Source organism: Gorilla gorilla, chromosome 15, assembly GCF_029281585.2.
Source record: "Gorilla gorilla gorilla isolate KB3781 chromosome 15, NHGRI_mGorGor1-v2.1_pri, whole genome shotgun sequence".
Classification (NCBI taxonomy): Eukaryota; Metazoa; Chordata; class Mammalia; order Primates; family Hominidae; genus Gorilla; species Gorilla gorilla.
The window spans coordinates 19,801,873-19,824,364 of NC_073239.2; the positions used below are offsets into that span (position 1 = coordinate 19,801,873).

The 22,492-nt window shown below is 40.8% G+C and overlaps 1 protein-coding gene and 1 long non-coding RNA gene across 5 annotated transcripts in view; one reads left to right on the forward strand and one right to left on the reverse strand.

The window, feature by feature from the left end:
- The window catches only part of SLC25A21 (solute carrier family 25 member 21), a 498,283-nt gene that overhangs the window by 318,493 nt on the left and 157,298 nt on the right, over window positions 1–22,492 (forward strand). The window lies entirely within an intron of this gene.
- Window positions 6,349–9,658, reverse strand: LOC129526549 (uncharacterized). The gene is made up of 3 exons (XR_008671224.1): window positions 9,534–9,658; window positions 8,621–8,698; window positions 6,349–6,456 (listed from the first exon to the last, which is right to left on the reverse strand). It is a non-coding gene; the product is annotated as an uncharacterized lncRNA (long non-coding RNA).

Here is a 22,492-nt window from a genome sequence, read left to right on the forward strand (position 1 = left end):
CTCTCAGGAAATGAGCCAGAACACCTGGGAGAGGTCAGGGGTCAGAAAATACAAACTCAGGGTTCAATATTTTGCTCTCATCACACAAAAGAAAATGGGTCATAGACGATAGACAGAAGAAAATCTGGGATTTTACAGAAAAGTTAGGAACTAAGAATCCTGTCATTCTCATGTCATTCTGTCATTCTCCCATGATTCTATGATGTTTCAAAAAATATTTTCAGAATTGAGGCCGACACTTTCTGGTGGTTTCTTGTTGCTTAAACATCAGGTTGAGAAGTTATTTATCTCTTTCTCTGAACTCCCAGAGGTTCACTTCTGAGAACCTTCTGAGGCAATTCTTTGGCCAGTGCATACAAGGCTCTGGAGGGTGGGGGTAGGGGTGGTCCAGCAGGCAGAGATGGAGACACCACAGCCCTGAATCATGGGTCATTCACTTCTGGGGAGAGAAAAAAGCTTTTGCAAACGTTACTTCATGGGACCTCCTAGGGAAAAAGAGGGTGTTTTTTCCATCTCATTTCCCAACTCTAAGTTCTCTGAAATCTACTTGATTTTTGCCAGGTGTCAAATTATAACCCTCCTTGTCAACCAGAAATGACTAATGACTAATGATTAGCCTAATGACTATGCAACGTTTGAAACTCACATTCACATTTTAACTTACTGGCTGTATTGTGTTTTCATTAATTGTGAAAAAAATATTCCCCCCGAAAGCCAATAAAAACAAAGTTTTAGAGTCTTAATTGCAATGTTCACTTGCAATTGTTGACCCTATAGGTGCTCGAGGAGAAACAAGATGGGGGCTGTGGCCCGCCCATCTTTCAGGCCTGTGGCCTCAGCCCAGCAAATGATGCCAATGCCCCTCTCCTAGGGAGAGTTAAGTGATGTCAGCACCTCTGGGCAGAGTAATATTTGACCCTTAAACTGCTTCATATACAAGCAGCTGTTTTCCTCTTTCCACCATTCCCTGAAGGATGCAGGAGGGCTGAAATATCTGATACTCCTTTTCATCACCAGAGATAAAGTAAATTTAAACCTTGAATTAAATGATGACCATTTTGTTCACTGGTCATTTAGTGATAAGTCATGATTCTCAAAAGCCTCGGCATGATTTTCTTTTCTTTACGTTTTGTGGAAAGGGGGCAAGGTCTCAGCAAGTTTTCTCCATATTTACGCCTGGCCCCCAATGTGTGCCTTGAGAGCTCATAAAAACAAATCTGCCTCTCAGCCGGGCAGTCAGTAATGGGATCTGGAGCCTCTCTCTGCAAGGTCACCTGTTTAAATAGAGACTCCCGCAGTGCTGCCTGAAAGGTGTTTGCATCGGAGGGTTGCTCGCCAGCTCCCTTGGTGTTTAGGAAGTGAGTTTCCAGTGTTGGGCCTGCCCTCCAGAGGGGTCTTCCCATTGCAGAGCTCCACTGCAGCTGAGGCTAAGAAATGTTGGAGACCCAAACCCAGGCAGACCAGACCCCAGGTCTAAGATAAAGCATGTCTTAGGCTTTAAACACAACAAATTTCCATTAAAATAAAAACAGGACTTTATTCCATTTGGCTACTAGAGTGTATTCTAGAGTCAAACAGTGGTAAATGTGAAAAGGCCCATGGAAATATGAGGGCTGTAAAAATCATTGCAGAAAAAGATGCCAAGCATTGTTTGCAGGAATTAAATGTCCTTTTGCACCAGCAGTGAGCTTCCTTGGATAGCACAGCAGACAAGGTTCCCAAATTACATGAAAAGAAAGCAAGCCAGATATTCATGTCAACCGTAGCTCTCATTCGTTCTTTCCATCTGATTGCACGTTTTCTATGTGGAATGTGCTTCCAGGCTCCATAGATCTGTCTCCTTCATGCCCCTCCACCCCACAATCAAGCCCAGTTCCTGCCTCATTCAGATTCTAGCAGAATTGCTCAATGGATAGCCCTTGCATGCCGGCCTCTGCTATACCAGCAACGTGCCAGGGCGGATGGAGCTTCCACACATCACTCACACACGTGTCTGTCACAGCCCTAACTAGCTTCTCTCCAGGGTGATGCCAGTGGCCCCCTTTCCACTGGCCTCTCGCAGTCTAAAGAGAAAGCAGTCAGTGGGAGATCATCAAGCATTCTCTGGTGTCTTGGCTTTGGCCAACCCCAAGTGGGGTTGTCCTCCCCAGTCCCCACTCGCAGAATGAGCAGTCTCCAGAATCACCGTTACTCCTCCTCCCTTACAAGCCATGTCTGAGCTACTGGGACTTAACGCTCGAGATCCAGATCAGGACTGGCCTGACCGCTTTGGAATCAAAGAGTGAGGTCAGGATAGAAACAATATACAGAAAGACAAGCTCGAGAGAGGGAGAGCAAACAAAGCCGGCAGTTCCTGGTTAGGGTCATAAAGCGCCTACTTCCTTTACGGACCAACAATAAACAGAGTCAGTCACCAATCAGTAAACATTCCTGCCTCAGGAGCGAGGATTTGTGTTCAAAGACACCAGATTGGATGCCGACTTCCCCACCCTGCTTTTCCCTTCCCCCAGTGTAATGGAGATCCTCCTAAAAAATACCTCTTTCTTGGTAAGGTTAACCAGGGTTTCTCAACCTCGACTCCATTGACACTTTGGTCCAGATAATTCTTTGTTGCAAGGGCCTGTCTGCAGCACTGTAGACTGTTTTAGCAGGATCTAAGGCCTCTACTCACTAGATGCCAATAATACCTTCCTTTCAGTGTGACAACTGAAAATGCCTCCAGACATTGCCGAATACCCGCCTGGGAAACAAAACCACCCTTCACCCCTGTTGAGAACCACTGGGTTAAGGGAAGGAACTATTCGAGGCATACATATTGATATGTGACAAATGTCATAAATATTAGTGAGGCATCAGAATATGATATCATAACCCAGAGGATATAGTGCTGTATTTAGACAGTCGCTCCACATATGGGGAGACCTGTGATTCTCAAACTTTAGCATGTATCAGAATAACCAGGAGGGCTAGTTAAAACCCAGATTGCTGAGCCCCACCCCACAGTTGCTCATACTGTTAGTTCAGGGTGGAGACCAACGATTTGCATTTGGGATATGATGATGCTGATGCTGGAAGTACTGAAAACCACTGGACTGGATCTTTCTGGATTGGTACTTGCCCCACCAATGGTGAGGAAGCCACAGATGAGGAAGGTGTATTGTTGTAAGCCTTCTCCCTCCCCTCCTTAATTTTCTGCATCTGTGTCTATCCTCTTCGCTACCCAATATCCAGTGTCATTGCCTCTTTTTCTCAGGATACCCCTGAGGCTGCCTCCCACTTTGATTTTTTCTCCTCAGGAGAGACCCTAAACTTTTCCTACTACTTGGCCCCTCTCAAACTTTGTGTTTGGCTGTTTGCTCCTCAGGCCCATTTCCTAGTCCTGAATTAACCCATGCCTAAGCGTCAGGAAGTCCTTACAGGATACTCAGCTTCTGGGTGCTTGTTAATCCTCCTTGGAGTTCTCAAAACAAACTACCAAGCCATGGCATGCCAAGGGGTGGCTTGTCCAACAGGGAAGAGCACATTACTTTACTGACATTGTTCAGAATTATCAGATTGTGGTGATAATATAATGCAAACTGATGCTTATTATTTTTAAAAAATTTTTCACAGACAGTGCAGCCCCTTATTGCCTCCACCTTGGGCAAACTGCTGCCACCACTCCAATTCCAAGGATGGCAGAATACCGCCCCCCCAACCTCATGCCCCAGAAAAGAACAAAAGACACCAATTACCCTCCTACACTGCAGGTTTCTGTACACTGTCAGTCTCTTAGCAGGTGTCATCTGAACTGTATGACCATCCCTGGTTTCCTTTTGTTGATGATATCGAGTCCAGACTTTTTAGAATGACATACAAGGCCTTTCATATAGGATCCCAACCAGTCTTTTCCAGAATCCACAATATCTGCTAAGTCTAACACACTTTCATTCTATCTACACCAGACTACCATTTATTATTTCCCAAGCACAACTTGTAAAAACACATCATAGTGATAATGGTAATAAAAATCACTAGCAACTACCTTCTCGAGCATTTGCTGTGTCTATGCATTGTTCTTTACCATATTGTCTACTTTAATCTTTCTAACAAGCCCATGTAGGAAGTACTAGTATTATCTCCATTGAACAGATGAGGAAACTGAAATTTAAAGAGTTCAAGAAATGAGAAAGGAGAGAGCCAGAATTCAAATACAAGCAGTTAACATCTATTACACTACTTGTGTTTGCTACAATTACTCTCACCTAGCTCCATCTGGGGAAAAGTCTCTCATCCTTCAAGGCCCAACTCGACTATAACTATTTCTGTGAATCCTCTTCTATATCTTCAGAGTGAATCAACAATTCGTTTCTCTGACATTGTTTAAAACTGTGTGTATGTGTCTATAATGTATTAATATATCATATGCATGTTTTACATTTTAATGTTAGGTTTTTATGGTTCCCTCTGTTAAAATGTGAGATCATGTCGCATTTATATTTGCACTCCCAGTATCTGGCACTGTGCCTGGTATCAAATAGATATTCTGTAGGTGGTAACTGAATGAATAAGTGAGGGAGGGAGTGAAGGAATGGTCTATCCCAACTTTAAATATTGCTTTAAATGTACACAGGTCACATGGATCTACTAGTTGTCAAACCTGAATTAAAATTAACACTTAAACATATACTTCTGGTTTCTATAGTTTAAAAGATTTTCACCCTACCTACTTCTATATAGAAGGGGGAAAATAAGAGGCTAGATGGACTGTGCTCTCTAATCCAAGTGGAACAAAAGCACTGGATGCATAATGCAGCAGTGTTTGTTGGAGGGTCTCAGAGGACAAAGGCCTCTAAATAAATAGGGTGTTGGCTGATGAAAGTCCCAGGGGTCAGACCATTAAAAAGCTGTGGCATTTGTCGCTGGTCCAGCAGAACCAAGACTAGCCAAGTTGGAGCAGTTGCAGCCGTCAAAACATGTTTTTCTGTATAACCAACTATTTAGTAGAGTAAGCGCATGTTTACATGTCCAAATGGGCTGAGGAGAGGGCCTCTTGGGTGTGAGAGAGCAGCCAGGCCACTCACAGGAACGGGGAGCTGATGACCCGGGCTGGTAGCAGGAGTCCTGGGAGGTGAGGCAATCAAGCTGGTCCTGGGTCTGCCTAGCAGCTTAGGAAATGGTTTCTAGAAGTTAGAAACAAATGCTCAGATTAAAAAAGCAGAGTATGTCTCAGCAACCATACTCCTATGTGAGAGAGGGCTTAAGCATTTGTTTATAAGAGGTTGATAAATTGCAGTAGCGTAGTGTTATGATGAGAAGTGTTCAGACAATCTGCTGTAAAAATGCTTTACTTAAGTACGGCATTCACTGGGGCAGCTCCTCTGATTTTGCAACTTTAGGATTGTCCTTGGGAGATGTCAGTGGAAGCATGGCCCTGCCAAAACACTTATCTAGGATATGTGATTCATATCTTATCATTACAGTCTTCAAATGAACAATTTAATTATCCCATTTCCCCCTTGAACAATTGTTGTTTTGGTCTTAGTGCCAAATTCCTTAGTAATATTCTGTTTTATTTTGGCTACTGAGACAAGCTTATAGTACAAGTATTTTGCAGGCACTCCTGGTTTTCACAATAAGAATGTCACAACTTATTACCAGGGACATAAGTTCTAGCAGATTTTAAATGTTCCTGTTTCGGTGCATGGAAGCAATTTGACTCCATTTCACATTTATGATATTTATTATATTCAAATTCAGTATATTAAGTTTCTATGTAAAATTTTAGTAGTGTTTCCTGTATGGCTTTTAAATATATATATTTAAACCTAAATATGGTCAGCTGTGTGTTTCTCTTGGAACTATTAGAGTAACAATTTTCTTGACCAAAATTTTAAGTATTGTGTCTAACATGTGATGGTAGACTCTGAAGAATACCATGACCAAGCTCTAAACACACGCTCACACATAAACACACACTCACACATAAACACACACACACACGCCAATAAGAATTTTTGATTACATGAAGGTACACTTCATTTTTCTAACCTTTTATAATTTTGTGAAAATTACATATTTCACACTATATATTACTTTCTGGTCCTTGAAATGAGTGGAATCTAGTTCCATAGGCTAAGAACTATAATTATACTTTCAGCTGTGATAGCCACATAATGCCTAGGAATTCCATTGACATTTTAATATGCTGTCACTTTAAGATACAACATGAAGTGTGAACAGGGCACAGGATACTTTAACCAGGTGTGTCTAATTGTTCTGTTCCCCCTCAGCCCCCAAATAGCAATGGTATAGTTAAGAAAAGATGTAGAATCCAGGAAGCAGGTTTAGAGGCTAAAGTAAACTTACCAGGTTCACTTTTGCTGGCTGGTGGAAACAGATCAGACTATGCTGTTGTTCTCTGTGTAGGTAGGTGGTTTTGCATTTTGGCTATGCCTTTTTCTTGTTAGGTCTTTCCTGCTCCATGCAATAAAGAAAATGATACATAGAATGCTCATTTGGATCAGAAAGGGTATGTTCCCAGTACTTTTTGGATTTGAAGTTAAAGACTACAACTGCAAAAATAATCATAAGGTTGGGGATGGAAGTATGTAGATTAACTATATTATTTAAAAAATAATGTAATGGTGTTTTCATTAACTCTTCCAGATGTTTAATATGATTGATACCCTTCCAGAGTCCCATGTTCATTATTTAGAAATTAGAAAAACCTCCTTAAAGTAGCTGATCTGTCCCAGCAAAAGACTTTTTTGAATGCGTTCATATACTGTCAAGCAAGCAAGCAAGCAAGCAAACATCAGTGGGTATCAAGCAACCTTTCATAGGGTTCTGGGGATTAGCAATTCAGTGAAAATGCTTAACTACTCATTTGGAGAACACACATTAAAATTTAAGTCTTTAAAACAGACAAACAAACAAAAAAACAGGAGACCCAACATTTTGAATACCCAGACATTATGCCATTGAGATTAATAGTTTGCAGTTTTTCTAATCCCAATTTTTTGTGTAGTTTATTGTCAATTTATTTTATAAGCAGCCACATTCAATTGATTAATTCTCCCAACACCTGGATATAACATTTTGTTACCAAGCATATTATGTTATTCATAAAAATAGTCTGCCTTATCCCAAGCTAACAGGTGTCCCTGCTCCTTAAAATGACAAAGGTTGGAGCTATTGAATATTCCAAGGTGACTTGTGTTTCTGGGTTCTTAAATTCTTGCTGCCTGATTATAGAAACTCATGTGTATCAACTTGTTAGCCAGCATCTTGTTAAGGTAAAGGAATTCTGATCAATTTTCTCAGAATTGTCTCCAGCTGTGCAGGTTTCCGTCCTCAGTTGAACAGGAGCTCACCAAACTCTCCCTTAATTGCTTGGCTCTTTTTCTTCAGCCACTGAAATTAGGTGTGATTGGGCCCCAACAAATCATGTGACACATATGGCTCCCAGGTTATCTTACATACTTTATTTTGGGCATAAAAAAATACCAAGTTTAGTTAACTATTAGTGACTCCAGCATCTGAAGCCTATTCATAACAAGAATATTTTCCTTTAAATAGAGATACCAAGCAATTCCCTGCACAGAGCATACAGTTGACTTTAAAATCTTGAATTGTATCGCTTGTTTAAAGAGGACTGTAGAATGTCATAATCTTTAGTGACCATTTCCAGGACTAACATTTGCAGTAGAGGAAAAGAATAGGTAGAAGAAAGGACTCTGTTGCCAGCCGTGGTCCCTGTGTGCACTCCCTGTATTATGCATTAAGTCTGAATTTCTAGTAGTGAATGATGGGGTTGGATGGAGCATAATCAAGACCAAAATATTGCTTCTTAAATAGATGCTGAATCCCTGCTCTTCTTGGCTGGATAGTGTTAAAATTCATTTGGAGGCTTTAGTCAGGCTTTCGTGCCCTGTGCTACAGATCAAGAGATCTGTAGATCTTAGATGCTGGTACAGTAGAGGTAATATGGAGAAAATAACATGTTATAACATGTAATGGACTATCAACTACTTTTCCAGGATGGTTACAAGGTATGCTGGTGAACATCATTTTTGAAAGATTGAAAGAAAAGACAGTCAAATCTGAGGTCTGATTAAGTGGCTTTCTGGGATCATAAGCCTTTTTTCTAAGAGACCATGGATGGGACCTTTCTTTTACCTTCTTGCCCTGCTTTCTATACCTGGCAAGCTAGTGTGTATAAAAAAAAATTTTAGCTTTGGAGCAAAACGAGCCTGGGTTTGAATCCTGATTCAGTGTGACTTGACTGATCTCCAGTTTTCTAACCTGTAAAATGGAAGTCATATCTACCTCATGGAATAGTTTTATCACATACTATTATATATGTAAAGTACCCTGCAACTTCTGGCAAAGAGTCAATTATTGGTTGCAATTATTACTTCTTTGCAAATATGAATTGATATGACTGGAAGCATGTATGAAAAGCTTGTTTGCTCTACCTCACTCCTTCCCCCTTCCCATGGCCAACTCTTCATCCTTTAGGTCTCCCTTTATACATCTCTTCCTCTGGAAGGGATGCTACTATATGCACCCCATCCCTAAATTTTCTCTTATCACAGCACTTCACACACAAAGTATTGCCAATTACCTGTTCACTTACCTGTATCCACATGACAAGACAGTCTGTGACTGAAGAAGCTGTACCTCCTTCACTTGATCCCCAGGGACTGACACATAGCTGGAGAATGATAAAGATTTGAATAGGCATATTAATTAATTAATTAACAGTGAGTTAATGAGTAACTAAAAGTAAGTAAAGAAATTCATTTTTAGAAGTCAAAGCCCTAGATTCTGAAAACTTAAGTGAGCAAGATGAGAGATTCTGATGAATTCATTACAGTTCTAGCATGAGTTTTAGCAGGAAATAAGCAGTGGGTAACTGATTTTCAAGGGCCACCAGAGATCTAGATAGATTGTCTCAAATATTGGCACAGCTTCAAGCTTTAGAAATGGCATTTCTATCTAATTTCACCTTGTATTACTAAAGAGTTATTAGCTAAGCATTTTGTGTCCGATAGACAATTCAGAAATTTGTGTTTCATTGAATCGAACTATGAAAGGAAATAAGTTCTTTCTTTTCCCTTGAGGAGGGTTTCGGTAAAATAATTTATGTCAACTGGAGTTAGATTGTTTTGAATTTTTCTCAGACTAGTAGTGATAGTTTTTGTTCATTATGAAACGTAAATATATAAGTCCTTTTCATCAGGATTTTTTCCTTAACATCGGATTTGTTGAATCAGGGTGTCATTTCACAAACGTGTAATTCATTCCTCTGCTGTCCAAAAAGTACTCAATATGGAAGTGTTTCATAAAATCATCCCCCAAAGTCCTCTTCGTATCAAGCGAAAGGGGAACAAATACAGATGGACATATGGGACAGGAAGAAATCAGAGGAGAGTTATCTAGGGATGTACCCCGAGCAGCCCATAGCAAACTCAAACTCCCACATTTTATTTTTAAAGTGTGTTTTAATGTTAAATCACATGCCATAAGATATCAATTTTTATACTTACCTCAAACTTTTGAATATATTAGAAGCTCCAAGAATCTTCACCACCTTGATTTTACAACTTTGCAGATCGCCTGTACTCCTTAGTTGGACAACACAGAATTAAGAGAATATCCTGGAAAGTTTACCATGAATCATCTGGGCCTGCACTAATAGGGCGAGAGATGGAAAGTCAGAATTTTATCAGGTTGCAAAAACAACTCCTCAAAAAACCCAAACTTAGACCAAAACAGACTGGATTTTAGCACATGAGATTCCAGACAGCCTGATTTAACTTAATTCCACAGTTTATTAATCTCTTAATATGTGAACAGGAAATGAGGTTCTGCTTGAAATCACCGTCCCCTTATCAATTATTAAATAAGTCATTGCCAAAGAAATGTAATTTGAAATATGTAATGGATCTTCCTAGGCACGAGACTAGTATTAATTTCCATTCACAGATATATTTTATAAGGCAGAGAAATCTGCTGATCATTTAGGGATAAGGATGGCTTTACTGCATTTCTACCGAGAGTAGATGAGACCCTGTTCTGGGCCAAACTCCATTTTGGGGAATTGCATTCCACAAACCTAAATGCTGCGAAGAGTTCCGTGGAGAATCTGCGTCCTCCCTCTTGCTCAGTCCCTGTTGCAGAGTGCTGCTGACAGCTGTTGGACAGCTGAGGCAATTCACCTCCAAAGTTGCATAATTTGGAAAGTGCTTTGGGATCCATTTGGTTGAAAGGTTGTTAATTATGATGATTTATGACACTGGAAACAAATCTGAGCCTTGACAGTATGGAGAATATACATAACGTATAATTCTTTTGCTTGTCCCATTGGAAAGTCCCTAAGTACAAGTGTTTTTAAAAATCTTGTTGTGCCTTATGAATAGGTTCCACAGTTGTGTAAGACAGAGTATCATTGACTTTTGAGTTAGGGTGATAACCTAAAAAGAGAACATCTAGAGGCTGATGGGTAATACTTAGCAGCACCTTATGATTATCCCAATTCGTGGTGTTTTTCTCCACCTGGTTCTCTCCACCCTGACTTTTCCCTCCCCCTCACTGCACACATCTGTTGGTCACCACGCCATTCGGGGTTTCCCAAATCTGCCTTCTCATCCCCACTGCCCTTGCCTCTGTTCAGTGTGTATCAGCTCTTCCTTAGGGCCCCCCTTCCACTGTTGGTCTATATTCAAGCCCAGCCTTCATACCACTTCCAGAGTTACTTTCCTGAAATTATCAATGAAACAAAGTAAAAGGCTGAGTGTTCACTTACTCCCATGCCTAGAAACATCCTGTACAAATGTCCAACTTCCTTTGCAAGGCTGCAGGCAGCCCTTCTTACAACTCCAGTCTTTCCCACCTCATAGCCGTTTACCCCCAGGCACCCTCTGCTGCGGCCACAGTGACCTTCTCACCTTTTCTCCAAACATGGCACGCCCTTCTCAAATTCTAGGAACCTTTGAACATAGAAATCCACCTCCCAGAGGGTCCTCTCTCACCTTCTCTGCCTGGCAAACACCTCCTCATCTTTCAACGCTCCTCAGATATCACCTCCTCTGCCTGGCTCTCCCAGGCAGAATAAGGTGATTGTGGCATTTATCACAGTGTGTGACATTCTTCTGTTTTCATGTCTATTTCCCCTACTAGACTGTAGCTTGCAAAGGCAGGAACTATGACATATTCATTTTAGCCTCCTCAGTAGACAGTTGCTTCTAAAAAATGAACCAATGACTGTTAGGGCCAGTAACTGCCAAATAACCTAGTTTTAGGCTGTAGACATTGAAAAATGTTTACATCTCTGATGGCTGGGTATTTTAATGGAATTATCTGATTCACCTGAAAAAAATAATTCTAAACATCTGTTTACTCACCCATTCAACCATGCATTCATTCACTGCCTCATGTTATGGTATGTAGACCTAAATTTCTTAACCAAAACTCTTGGGGACAGATGTGTTTCAGAATTCAGATATTTTGTATTTTTAAAAAGTAATATGGTGCACTCATGATGTATGTTACAAAAGACCCCAACAGCGTCTCGGGCAGCATCCCATAATCAATAATTCTGCGGCTAGACGTATAAACATTCACATTGAGTAGAATAAAGACTACAAATAGGCCACGCTTCTTTTCAGGTAAGCTTTTGCCACCAAATGAGTCTTCCACAAACTTAGGAGAAAATCATAGTTTTGGAAGTTTTTTGAGTGTTTGGATTTGGGAATTGTGGAAAGAGACTAAGACCCGTGTACATTATTTGCCTGCTTGTTTGTTGTTCATCTCCTTCCATGGAATGCAAACTGAGTGGGCCACAGACCTTGTCTTGTTCACTCCTGTGTCACCAGGACTAGACCTGTGTCTGACATTTGCTATATATTCAACACACTTTTGTTGAATGGATGGATGGACAGATATGTAAATTAAAAGTCTGGTTTGCTGTGGTAGGGCACAGTAGCTCATGCCTGTAATTCCAGCACTTTGGGAGGCTGAAGCAGGTGGATCACCTGAGGTTGGGAGTTCAAGACCAGCCTGGCCAACATGGTGGAACCCTGTCTCTACTAAAAATACAAAAATTGGCTGGGTGTGGTGGCAGGCACCTGTAATCCCAGCTACTTGGGAGGCTGAGGCAGGAGAATCGCCTAAACCCAGGAGGTGGAGGTTGCAGTGAGCCGAGATCACAGCATTGCACTCTAGCCTGGGCGACAAGAGCAAAACTGAAAAAAAAAGTCTGGCTTGCTATAGAAATAATCTGAATAATGGAAATGATGATGGGTTTCTAAGCATTTATTTTTTCATAGACTGTAGATTCTTATGGATCAGGGATATCAATACGTTGTTCTGGTCATATCTCATTCTCATGCTTCGTATAGAGTTAGTCAGGGCTGTCTCATATAAGGAATTATAGATTCTTTCTCAACTAGAAAGTAGAAGTTTTAATTTTTTAAGAAAATTAAAATTCCTTCTAGAAAGTTCACTAAGTTGCAAGGCGAAGTAATGTGGTTTGGGGGTTTAAATGTAAACACTATCAGTCACTCTTCACTGGAGCTCTGGGTATAAAGGAGCAAATAAATATCCTAATCACCATGTTTTAGAAATATATTGCCTTACACTCTGGTTTACTATCCATGTCCAGTGCTGAACTATAAACTTTTATTTCCTTCAAACAAACCCCCAAACATTTATCGCATTAAAAATGAATCATCTGTTATACTCCAACCGTAAACTGAATAATAAACAGAGGCAGGAATTATGATCTCTGGAAAACTGGAGAAGCGCCGGTGTGCGATCACAAGATCCCACCCCATAAATCTTCAAATCCATATTTACATTGAATTCCCAGACTTGCCTGTCAAGAGTATGTCTAAAATCCCAGCTAATTGTTTTAAAAGAACAGATGAAAGCTGATAGCAAGTCCTATTTGTTGAGAGAAGAATTTGAGGCAAAAATGATAGTTTGTCCATCAATTGGATCATATTCATCTACAGAAATGGTATTTGAAATAGTTCGAATTAAGACTTTTTAAAATTTGGAAATGTTCTTTGCATTCCTGAAAATCCCAGTGCCTCATGCAATACTTGGCACATTTTACACATCTGCTGTGTGTAAGTAAGAACTTTTTTAGAGTATGACTTATGGCATCTGAGTCTGTGTATGAGGTTACTGGCATATCATTTCTACTGTATTTTACAATGAATCTCAAGGATATAAAGTGTGCATTGTGCATGAAAATAGCATTTGATCTTTGTATCATTCAATCCAGTTTTTTCACATGCTCTGAAAATACTTTTTTTCAGAAATCCATCAATTTCTATATTGTTAACCTATGCAATTAGAATAGTCATATTTTAAAATTAATATTTAAAAATCCATGCCTAATTCTTCAGGACAGGTGAATTTTTCCAGGGTGAGTTTTAGTTAAATTGTTAGCCTGCCTTACATGTATATGCCCCCAGAAAAATGGAGAAGCTACTTTGCAGCCTGGCTTTATACCGTGTTACATGATGGCAGTAGGTCAACTCTGACATGGAGTTGAAAGAAAGTTCCTTTTGCAGATAATTAATGAAATGCAGCACAAAGCATGCCATCACCTAATAAAAACATCAGTTTGCAAGAAATGTTTACTGCCCTTTTCAAAAACTTCCCCTTGGATTTTGGCATATGGAATATTACATTTCATGTACGCCTCTGGCTTCCCACGCAGCTTGAGAGTTCTTGCTGTGTCCCAGCTAAAGGAGAGATTCTGTAAGGAAACTATTAGCCCTTGGCCAGTCTCTCAGGCTCATGATTCAAAATGACCAGCATTCATTAAACTTTATTAGTGAGCTGCATGAAGTTTCTTTGGATTAGGATCCGGCATGACCCTCTGTCCAGATTTTCGAATGGTGCTGAAGCTTTTCATTAACCTGGAAGCCTTCTATTTACATGGTTCACAGCCTGGTCTCAGCTCACTTGGAGGTAACAAAGGGTGTTGGGACAGGAGGGCAGTGGGGGGTCCCACTCCTCTAAGGCTTCCATCTGAGTCTGATCAGGTCAACATTTTAACTCCTGCCTCATTAGGTAAAATAAAATGGAAATGATTGAGTGCCCAGGGAGTCATGTTTCAGATTTGTCTTTTTTTCCTTCCTCATACCTCACCTTCTCTGGGTAATCCAGTTTTATGTGACCTGGTTTGCTGGGTTCTCCCCTTGTGTGCTGCTAGCACTGCTGGTACTCACTTGTGCCCAGCTTCCAGCAAGGGCAGGGGAAGGGAACAGCGGTGAGTCTGTGCCAGCATGTTACCAGGAGTGGGAGCAAATTGTCAGACAATTTCACTCTTATTTCTGTAATTGAAGGGGAGCTGTAAATTAGGTAGGATGTGTTCTTACAGTGTGACAAGAAAATGAATGCTGAGTAAATTGTTACTAACCTGATTAATGCTGGATTAGCGTGCTCATAAATTAGATGCCTTTGAAACAGCTGACTTTAGTACTGTAGAGTGTTAAAGTCTGCCTATATGCCCACCTAAACTGAGACAGGCTGGCTTCGTGCCTCCTAATGTGACACACTGAAAAGTACACACATCACCTAACACAATTTTTTATCTTTAAACACACAAAATGGTAAGGAAGCATTTTGGAGGGTCAAATTCAAATGTGGGGGATTTTATACATAACTGATCTGTATTCTTCAAACAGGTCAATGTCTTGAAAGACAACAGGTTAGGGATCTCTCTGAGATGAAGAGATACTAGAGAGATATGACAGTTGAATGCAACATGTTGCACTGGATGCAAAAAACAAACTACAAAGCACATTTATTGGGACAATTGGGGAAATTTGGATGTGTACTGAACATTAGGTAAATTACTGTGTACCAATGCTAATTTTGTGAATGAAATGATAGCATTTCATCAATTTCGTGAATGAAGTGACAACATTTGGCAATGATGGGGAATGTCTTTACTCTTAGGAGACATGGTGAAGTATTTAGGATGAGGTGTCATGATGTCTTCAACTTAGTTTCAAGTGATTCAGCAAAATATTGTCACGTTATGTATCTGTATGTATTGATAGATATACAGAGTGAGAAAGGAAGAGAAAAATGCATGGCAAATGTTAAAAATTGATGACTCTAGATGAGTTTTATAAATGAGATTTATAATATTTACCTTGTAGGACTGTTTTAATAACAAAATAGAAATAAGGTAGGTGAAGTGAATACACTGACTAGCTACCTACCTGCTTAGGATCCTCCCCCTGAATTGTCAGCTCTCGTGCATGTCCTTGCTTGACAATGGACTTTTTAAACCAAGGATTTCTGTATTATATTAGCCAGGCTCCAACCCATTGCCAAATATATCTTCTGGCAATCCGGTTTCTTCCCTCTCTGGCACGATGGAGAAGACTGAATCTCATGCATCTGTCCCCTCGCTCAGGGGTCCCCAAACCCCGGGCCAGGGAGCAGTACTGGTCTGTGGCCTGTTAGGAACTGGGCTGTACAGCAGGAGGTGAGCAGCAGGTGAGTGAGCATTACCACCTGAGCTGTATCTCCTGTCAGATCAGCAGTGGCATTATATTCTCATAGGAGCATGAACCCTATTGTGAACTGTGCTTGTGAGGGATCTAGGTTGCACGCTCCTTATGAGAATCTAACTAATGCCTGATGATCTGAGATGGAACAGTTTTATCCTGAAACCCTCCTGCCCCTTCCCACCCTCCACCCCATCCATATGAAAAATTGTCTTCCACGAAACCAGTCTCTGGTGCCACAAAGTTTTGGGACCGCTGCCGTAGACACATCCTCCTGCCTCCCCAGTCTGAGTTTCCACTTCTGTGGCACCAGGATGAGAGTGCCATGTGGGTGTTCCCGTTGAAATGCCGTGTCTTTCTACCCAGTTTTAGACCTTCCCTACTCTCTCTTTTTCCTGCTTATATCAAAGGTGGTGATTTTCTCCTGTCTTTATGGCACCTTACACTCAAGTCTCCTTCTTTATTGGCACCAATATAAGTTAGAAATTGTTGTTTAACTGCAAATAATAGGCAACTCACCTCCTTCGCAAATAAACCAGGAGTTTAGTTCTGTAGTGTCATATGAGACCCAAGCTCCTTCCGTCTTATGGCTTCTGTAGCCTTTGTGACTTTGCAAAGTCACTTCATGGTGCAAAATAGCTGCCAGAACTCCACCTATACATTCAGCTTCCAGGCAGGAAGTACAAGGAAGGCAGGCAGGGCAAAAAGAACATGTCTCTCAGCTGAATCAGCCCCTCTAAAGTCATCTCTTGGAAGCCTCACCTAATTATTTCTGCCAGGACCTCATCAAGTTACAAAGAAGGTTGAGAAATGTAGCATTTTTCCCTGGGGCATATCGTTGCCCCAGGTAAAATCAGGAAATTGGTTAGGCAGAAGAGGAGAAAGAAAATTGGAAAGCAACTAAGAATCTGTGTGCTAGCGTCTGTTAGTTTATCATTGAATCAGATGTTTATTGTGTACAGATGCTGGGCTGGGGGAATACATAAACAAATAGGACACGTCTCCCACACTGCCTCATCCACTGTGAGCTTACAGTTAATTTAAGGAGGCAAACCATGTGGAAACATGGGAAGAGAATTTAGCACTAATCTAGATGGAACTTAGAGAAGCAAGGGGACCAAAATCTTCAGGTAAGGTTTCTGGCTTTGCATAAGATTTAGATTTAGTTTTGGTAAAAAGAATTTTCCAAGAGGCAGAAACAGCACAAATAAAGCACAGAGGAAGAAATGAGCAGGGTAGTCTGCAGGTGAGTGCCTTGGCCTCACTTGCCTGCACAGGGAGTATGGGTTGGAGGAGAGCTAACATGATAGTTGCAATGGGGACAGATTTTGGAGGTTGTTGAGCCCACGGCACGTGTTTGGCCTTGATGGACTAGGCAATAGGGAACCACCGTACGTTCTTGGGCAAGGTATGCATAGGCGGAAGTGGCACACCAGGAAGACTATTGATAGCACACAGGAGTAAGTCAAGGGGCTGGAGTCAACCAATGAGCACAGCTGTGAATTAATGCAGATCCTGTGTTAGGAAATCAGTGAAAGTGGAGAGGAAATGTCAAATCTGAAAGATGTTTGAAAGGAAGATCAATGGGTGATAATCGAGCAATGAAAAGAAAGGGGAAAAAAAAATACAGGAGGATTCGGAGGTTTCTAGCCTGGCAGACTAAGTGGAGCCTTGGCCGCAAGGTGAGAGTTGTGAGTTCTGGAGGACTGTACATTTGAGGAAGAACTCTAAAGAACGGATAGAAGAGATACATGTAATAAAAGTTGTAAGCAATTCTTACAGAATTGGAAGCTCCAGATTTATTTCTACTGTGTTGAGACCTGAATTATATACTTTTGTGTTTAGCTCTGTGTATTTTTCAGTTGGAACATACTTGGTAGATTTTTTTAAAAGAGGATAATGTCTTAATGAGACAGACAACTGATGTTTTTGAAATCCTTACACACTACATTTAATCAACAAACTAAGGGCATGTTGCTACTTCAGTTATACTCCAAGAAACTCAAGGCTATCTGGGTTGATTTGTCATAAAAGGAGAAAAGGCAATTTCATTTACTCAAAATTTCAAAAAGAAAAATAATTAACATTTATTTAGTGCCTGATTTATGGCAGACGTATTGCTGTACATATTTTTATTCTGTCCTTCAGCTTAGACTCAGAGTGGGTAAGCAGTGTTCTTGGTTACAGAGCTAAGTGGTAGAACCAGCATTCAAACCCTGAAAAACAAATATAGCAGCTGCTGCTCTTTTCCGTGATGTCCCATGCATTCTTATTTCTTCCTCCCTTCCTTCTGACTCGTCGGATATCAGAGCTATTGAAAAGTTATTCATCTACAAATTTTGGAAGTCACAAATTACTGAAATTTAGAAAGACTAAGAAGGTTGTGTGTTACATGATTCCATTTTATAATATTAAACGGGAAAACTTTTAGATAGCAACATTTGGTTGTTCAAAGCCTAGTCTAAGGAAATCGATGTTATCAAGCCATTTGAAGGATGATACATTTTAAGAAAGTTTGTATGAGTGAAGTCTGTCCAAAACAAACTGATTCTTCTGCTCTCATTAGTGAGACTAGTAAGGAATTTGTTCAGGTTACCCATTTGGGGGAAATGTTTTTGTTTTTGTTTTAATGATGTTGAGAAAACTGAAACCTTTGGTAGATAAAAGATAATTCCAACTAGGAATAACATAACAGTTATTTTGCTGCAGAAACAATTCATTCAAAAGATAAGGACAAATATATTTGTGGTTGAAATAAACTCTTCTTTTTGTTTCCAATTGGAAAAAGTCTCTTCCCTCTACTCACACTGAAGGCTTGACTCATATGAGTTTTTCCCAATGACACCTTTGATAATTATTTGATAAAAATAATACTGTTTAAAAAAAAAACCTCGCTTTTATTCTTAACCATAGTTCAGTTTTACTCTGAGATATGATAATGAAGCCTATCAAAGAATGTTCTCAGGGAGTTAGTTCCGTGAGCTCCGGTTTCCCTGTGGAAGGCCACCTGTGTGCTGCTGCTGTGGGAGAATGTAGGGCTTGAGTCATCTCTTTCCCCTGAAGCTGCCATCCATTTCTCACCAACTTTTGACCACCTCCCAGAAGTGAGCTACAGTCATGCAATGTTTTGGTCAAAGACTAACCACTTATACAATGGTGGTCCCATGAGATTATAATACTATAATTTTACTGTTTCTTTCCATGATTATATATTTAGATACACAGATACTTACCATTGTGTTACAATTGCCTACAATATCCAGCAGTAACATGCTGAATAGGTCTGTAGCCTAGGAGCCATAGGCTATTCCCTATAGCATAGATGTGCAGTAGGCTCTACCATCATGGTTAGTGTAATTACATTCTAAAATGTGTGTGCAATGAAGAAATTGCCTATTGATGCATTTCACAGAACATGTCCCCCATCATTAAGTAACATGACTGCAGATATGCCTTGATCTCCAGGATACACATCTCCTTTTGTGTTGGAACCTTTTCTCCAAATTGTATTTGTGTCCATTTGACTGGATTCAAAGCCAGATTGAGAAAGTAGTTTCAGATATGTCAAAATAATTTTTTAGAGCAAGAGTGTCACTTAATGCTATAGTGTGGCGTTTTACTAAATCGAACTATAGGAAAGTTAATTTAGTCCTTTATGCCCAATATTTCAGTTACTGAGATGATTTAACCGTCAAAATAAAGTCCATTACTTAAATGAAACTGGTATGTTCACAGTTCTGTGTTCACTAGAAACAATACCCACCTTATAGTAGATATTGAATGAATGTTTCTTAATTGCCCCCTAGAATATACAAATGCAAATGTTACTTGCTTCTGAAATTTGGTTTCAGAGATGAGTTAAGTGTGTTAATCCTATGAGGATTTCTAATACAATTTGTCAATATTATTTGAATGAGAGTCTGTCATAATTGACTGTAAATGCACTTTAATTACATTTTAATAACCTTCATATGGAAAATGGTAAATAATTGTAAGTAAGTCATCTTGGATAAACTTCCAGTGACTCCTTTAAAAGAAACATCAAATAAAAATAGAGTAAATGTAGTAGATAGTAATTATGTAGATTAAAGAACTTCATTCAGCTAAATGCTTTTTGGCAGGTTGTGGAATGCACACTCCACATTAAGTGGGGTGTTGAACAAGATAATGATACTAACCTTGTAACAACTTGAAATTTCCATTAAGAGGCTGGTAGATGTACTGGCATCATGTACTTAAGCAACTAAAATTCTTATTAAGGGAGAAAGGTGTGTTTCTACTGGCGACTACTAAGAAATAATTAAGACTTTCCACTCCATAACTGTAAAGGGGAGCATCATTTCACGTTACCATGAACAGAAATATTGGCGAATGTGCCAAGTAGTAGCTCTGTGATACTGTAGCCTAGACTTCAGGCAAAGCAATGTAATAATCAGCATTTCCCCCACTCCCTGCCTCCACAAAATTCACTTTTTCCTGTCTTTAATGTTGATTTTCTGTAGCCTAGGCCATCTTTCTGGCATCCTGTTCTGCATACCCCAGGCATATTAACTCAAGTAGGCTATGGCTTGGCAGGAACAGACCATGAAGTCACATTCTGTAAGTCCATATTGCAGTCCCAATTTATTTAGCAAAAGATACACAATCTTAGTAGAAGCTAGGTGGTCACACACAGGAAAAGCAGGTGCAGTGTGTCCCAGTGTGCTTCACAAAGACCCCAATAGGACTAGGTAGCTGCCAGCACTGGTGTTTGAGAAGGTGTCGTGCTGTACTACAGCTCTTTTATAAAGTGTACTTACTTCACTCTTCCAGAAGAAGGCAGAAAATATATACAGACATGTGACCCCTCTGTTCTCTAGCTGAACTCCATATCAGCAAGCCCGTATCCTCACACCGAGGAGAAAGCCGAGTGAGGCCCTGGCAGCCATGTGCACTGTGCCTGCCTCTGGCCAGCCCCATTTCCTTACGTTTCACCTCCTGACTGACTCAGTTCCCTTCATGATTGACCTGGGTGTTTCCGGTACAAGATTCAAGGACCATGACCATGAAAGCACTTGCCCACATCAGTCTTCCACAGGGAAGGTGCAGCAAACCTGTAGCTATAATCACTTCCACGGGCTCTGCGGTGATGACTTGGTTCCTGGTGCTGATGTTGAGTGTGGAGCCCATCTTCATACCCTGCTGTCCCGGCACTGGGAGGTAGAGACAGTAATGGACACTGGATCACAGGACTGGAGAGCTCATTCACCAGTAAAAGTAAAGGGGCAAGACAGCAACAAGGCAAAGTTTGAGATCATGGGAGTGGGAAGTCTTTCAGTGTGAGGAGTTTGAGCGTTAGCTATACAAGTGAGTTGTAGGAGTGTAGTGTGGTGTTGAGAGAGTCAAGGAACTGCAAAGCCAAGGTGTCATTGCTTCCTTGAGCTCTCCAATCCCAGCCTAGGTCAGCCCTACTTACTCCAGCTGTAGCCATTGCTCACCAAGCCTGCATCACTGACTGGACATGGCCCCACAGCCCTCAAGGACTCCAGGGCCTGTTCTCTGGCAGCATCACCAGGCTTTCAACCTCAGTGTCACCCATCACCTAACCTCTTGTCCTCACAATTGTTGCTCCTCCCCTGGCCTTCCTCTCTGTGCTCTGTATTGGCAAAGTGACCCTAAACGCAGCCCCTTCTTGGAATCCCCTTTGCTTGGTCTTGCCCTGGTCCCCTCTCGTGTGTGTGCCGCACTTCCTCTGCACTGTTCGGCAGGCTTGCCCTTCACCTCCTCCTTCTCCTGGTGCTCCACTCCCTTCTCACTGCACTTGGGTCTCAGTCTGGACACCCCCTTGGCCCTTTCAGTCACATTTAGCCCCAGCTCAGTGTTCTCCAGTCTCCTTGCATCTTGGCAAAACCTGTCATTAATTTCTTCATGAGTCCCCACCTCACTCCCCACCGTGGCTTCTCTAGGTTTCCTTCCCACTACAGCCTCCAGCCACACACCTTCCCATCACTCTGCAGGTGGCATGCCTTCCTGTCTACTAAGGAAACTGGGGACATATGACACCATTTTCTTAAAATTCCTCAACTCTGGCTCAAAGTCTGTGTTCCTTCTCTTGTTTTTCTTTAGTCTTGCCTTTAAAGAGGGTGTATCTGGTCTCTTTTCTAAGACGAGTCCCTCCTAATCCTACTCCTCTATAATTTACTTTATCTCTTCTTCGCCTTCAGTTTTTCCTCTGATCTGATTTTCTCCTCTAACTACAAATATGTTCATCTCCTGCATCTCTTAGAACAAAACCAAAAAGAAAAACTTTCTGTTAATTCCCCCTTGTTATCTTGCCATTGCCTATCTTCCCTTTTCTTAACTACAAACTTTTTGATGAAGAATGCTACATTTACTGCCTATATCCATTTTCTCTGCCACCTGTTCATTTTCTTACCTAGGTACCCTGATGCCTACCTCCACCATTCTACTGAAACTGCCTTCTCAACCGTGGGCTCATGGAGTGCCTCAGTGTTGCAGAGCCCAGAGATCAACACTCACATCCATCCACCTTCGTTACATAATGCTTCCATGTTAGCTATCAACACGTGTAAGTAGAGAGCAATAGACTTTATTAGTCTGATAATATACCTGAAATGTAAAGACACCATGGGCTCAATTCTAAAGGCTTCAAGCTGACAAGAAAAACCTTGAATTTATAAAAGCATTATTTACTCATCACAAGACAGTATTTTGAACAGAAGTGCACTAATATATCATAAGAAAACTATATTTTGCTTTCCTATAAGATTCCTGGTTTGAACCAAGTTGGGTTGTAGCAAATGCCAATGATTTCCTGACTATTCTACATTTTCTCCGCCTGCTGCTTATTAGCAAGCAACAGAAGTAGCTGTTCTCACTTGGGCAGCAGTTTGGCCACTCAATAGCAGGACAGCTTTTTAAGAGCACTCCCATTTTATACTTAACACTTCTGAATTATAACTTCCTAG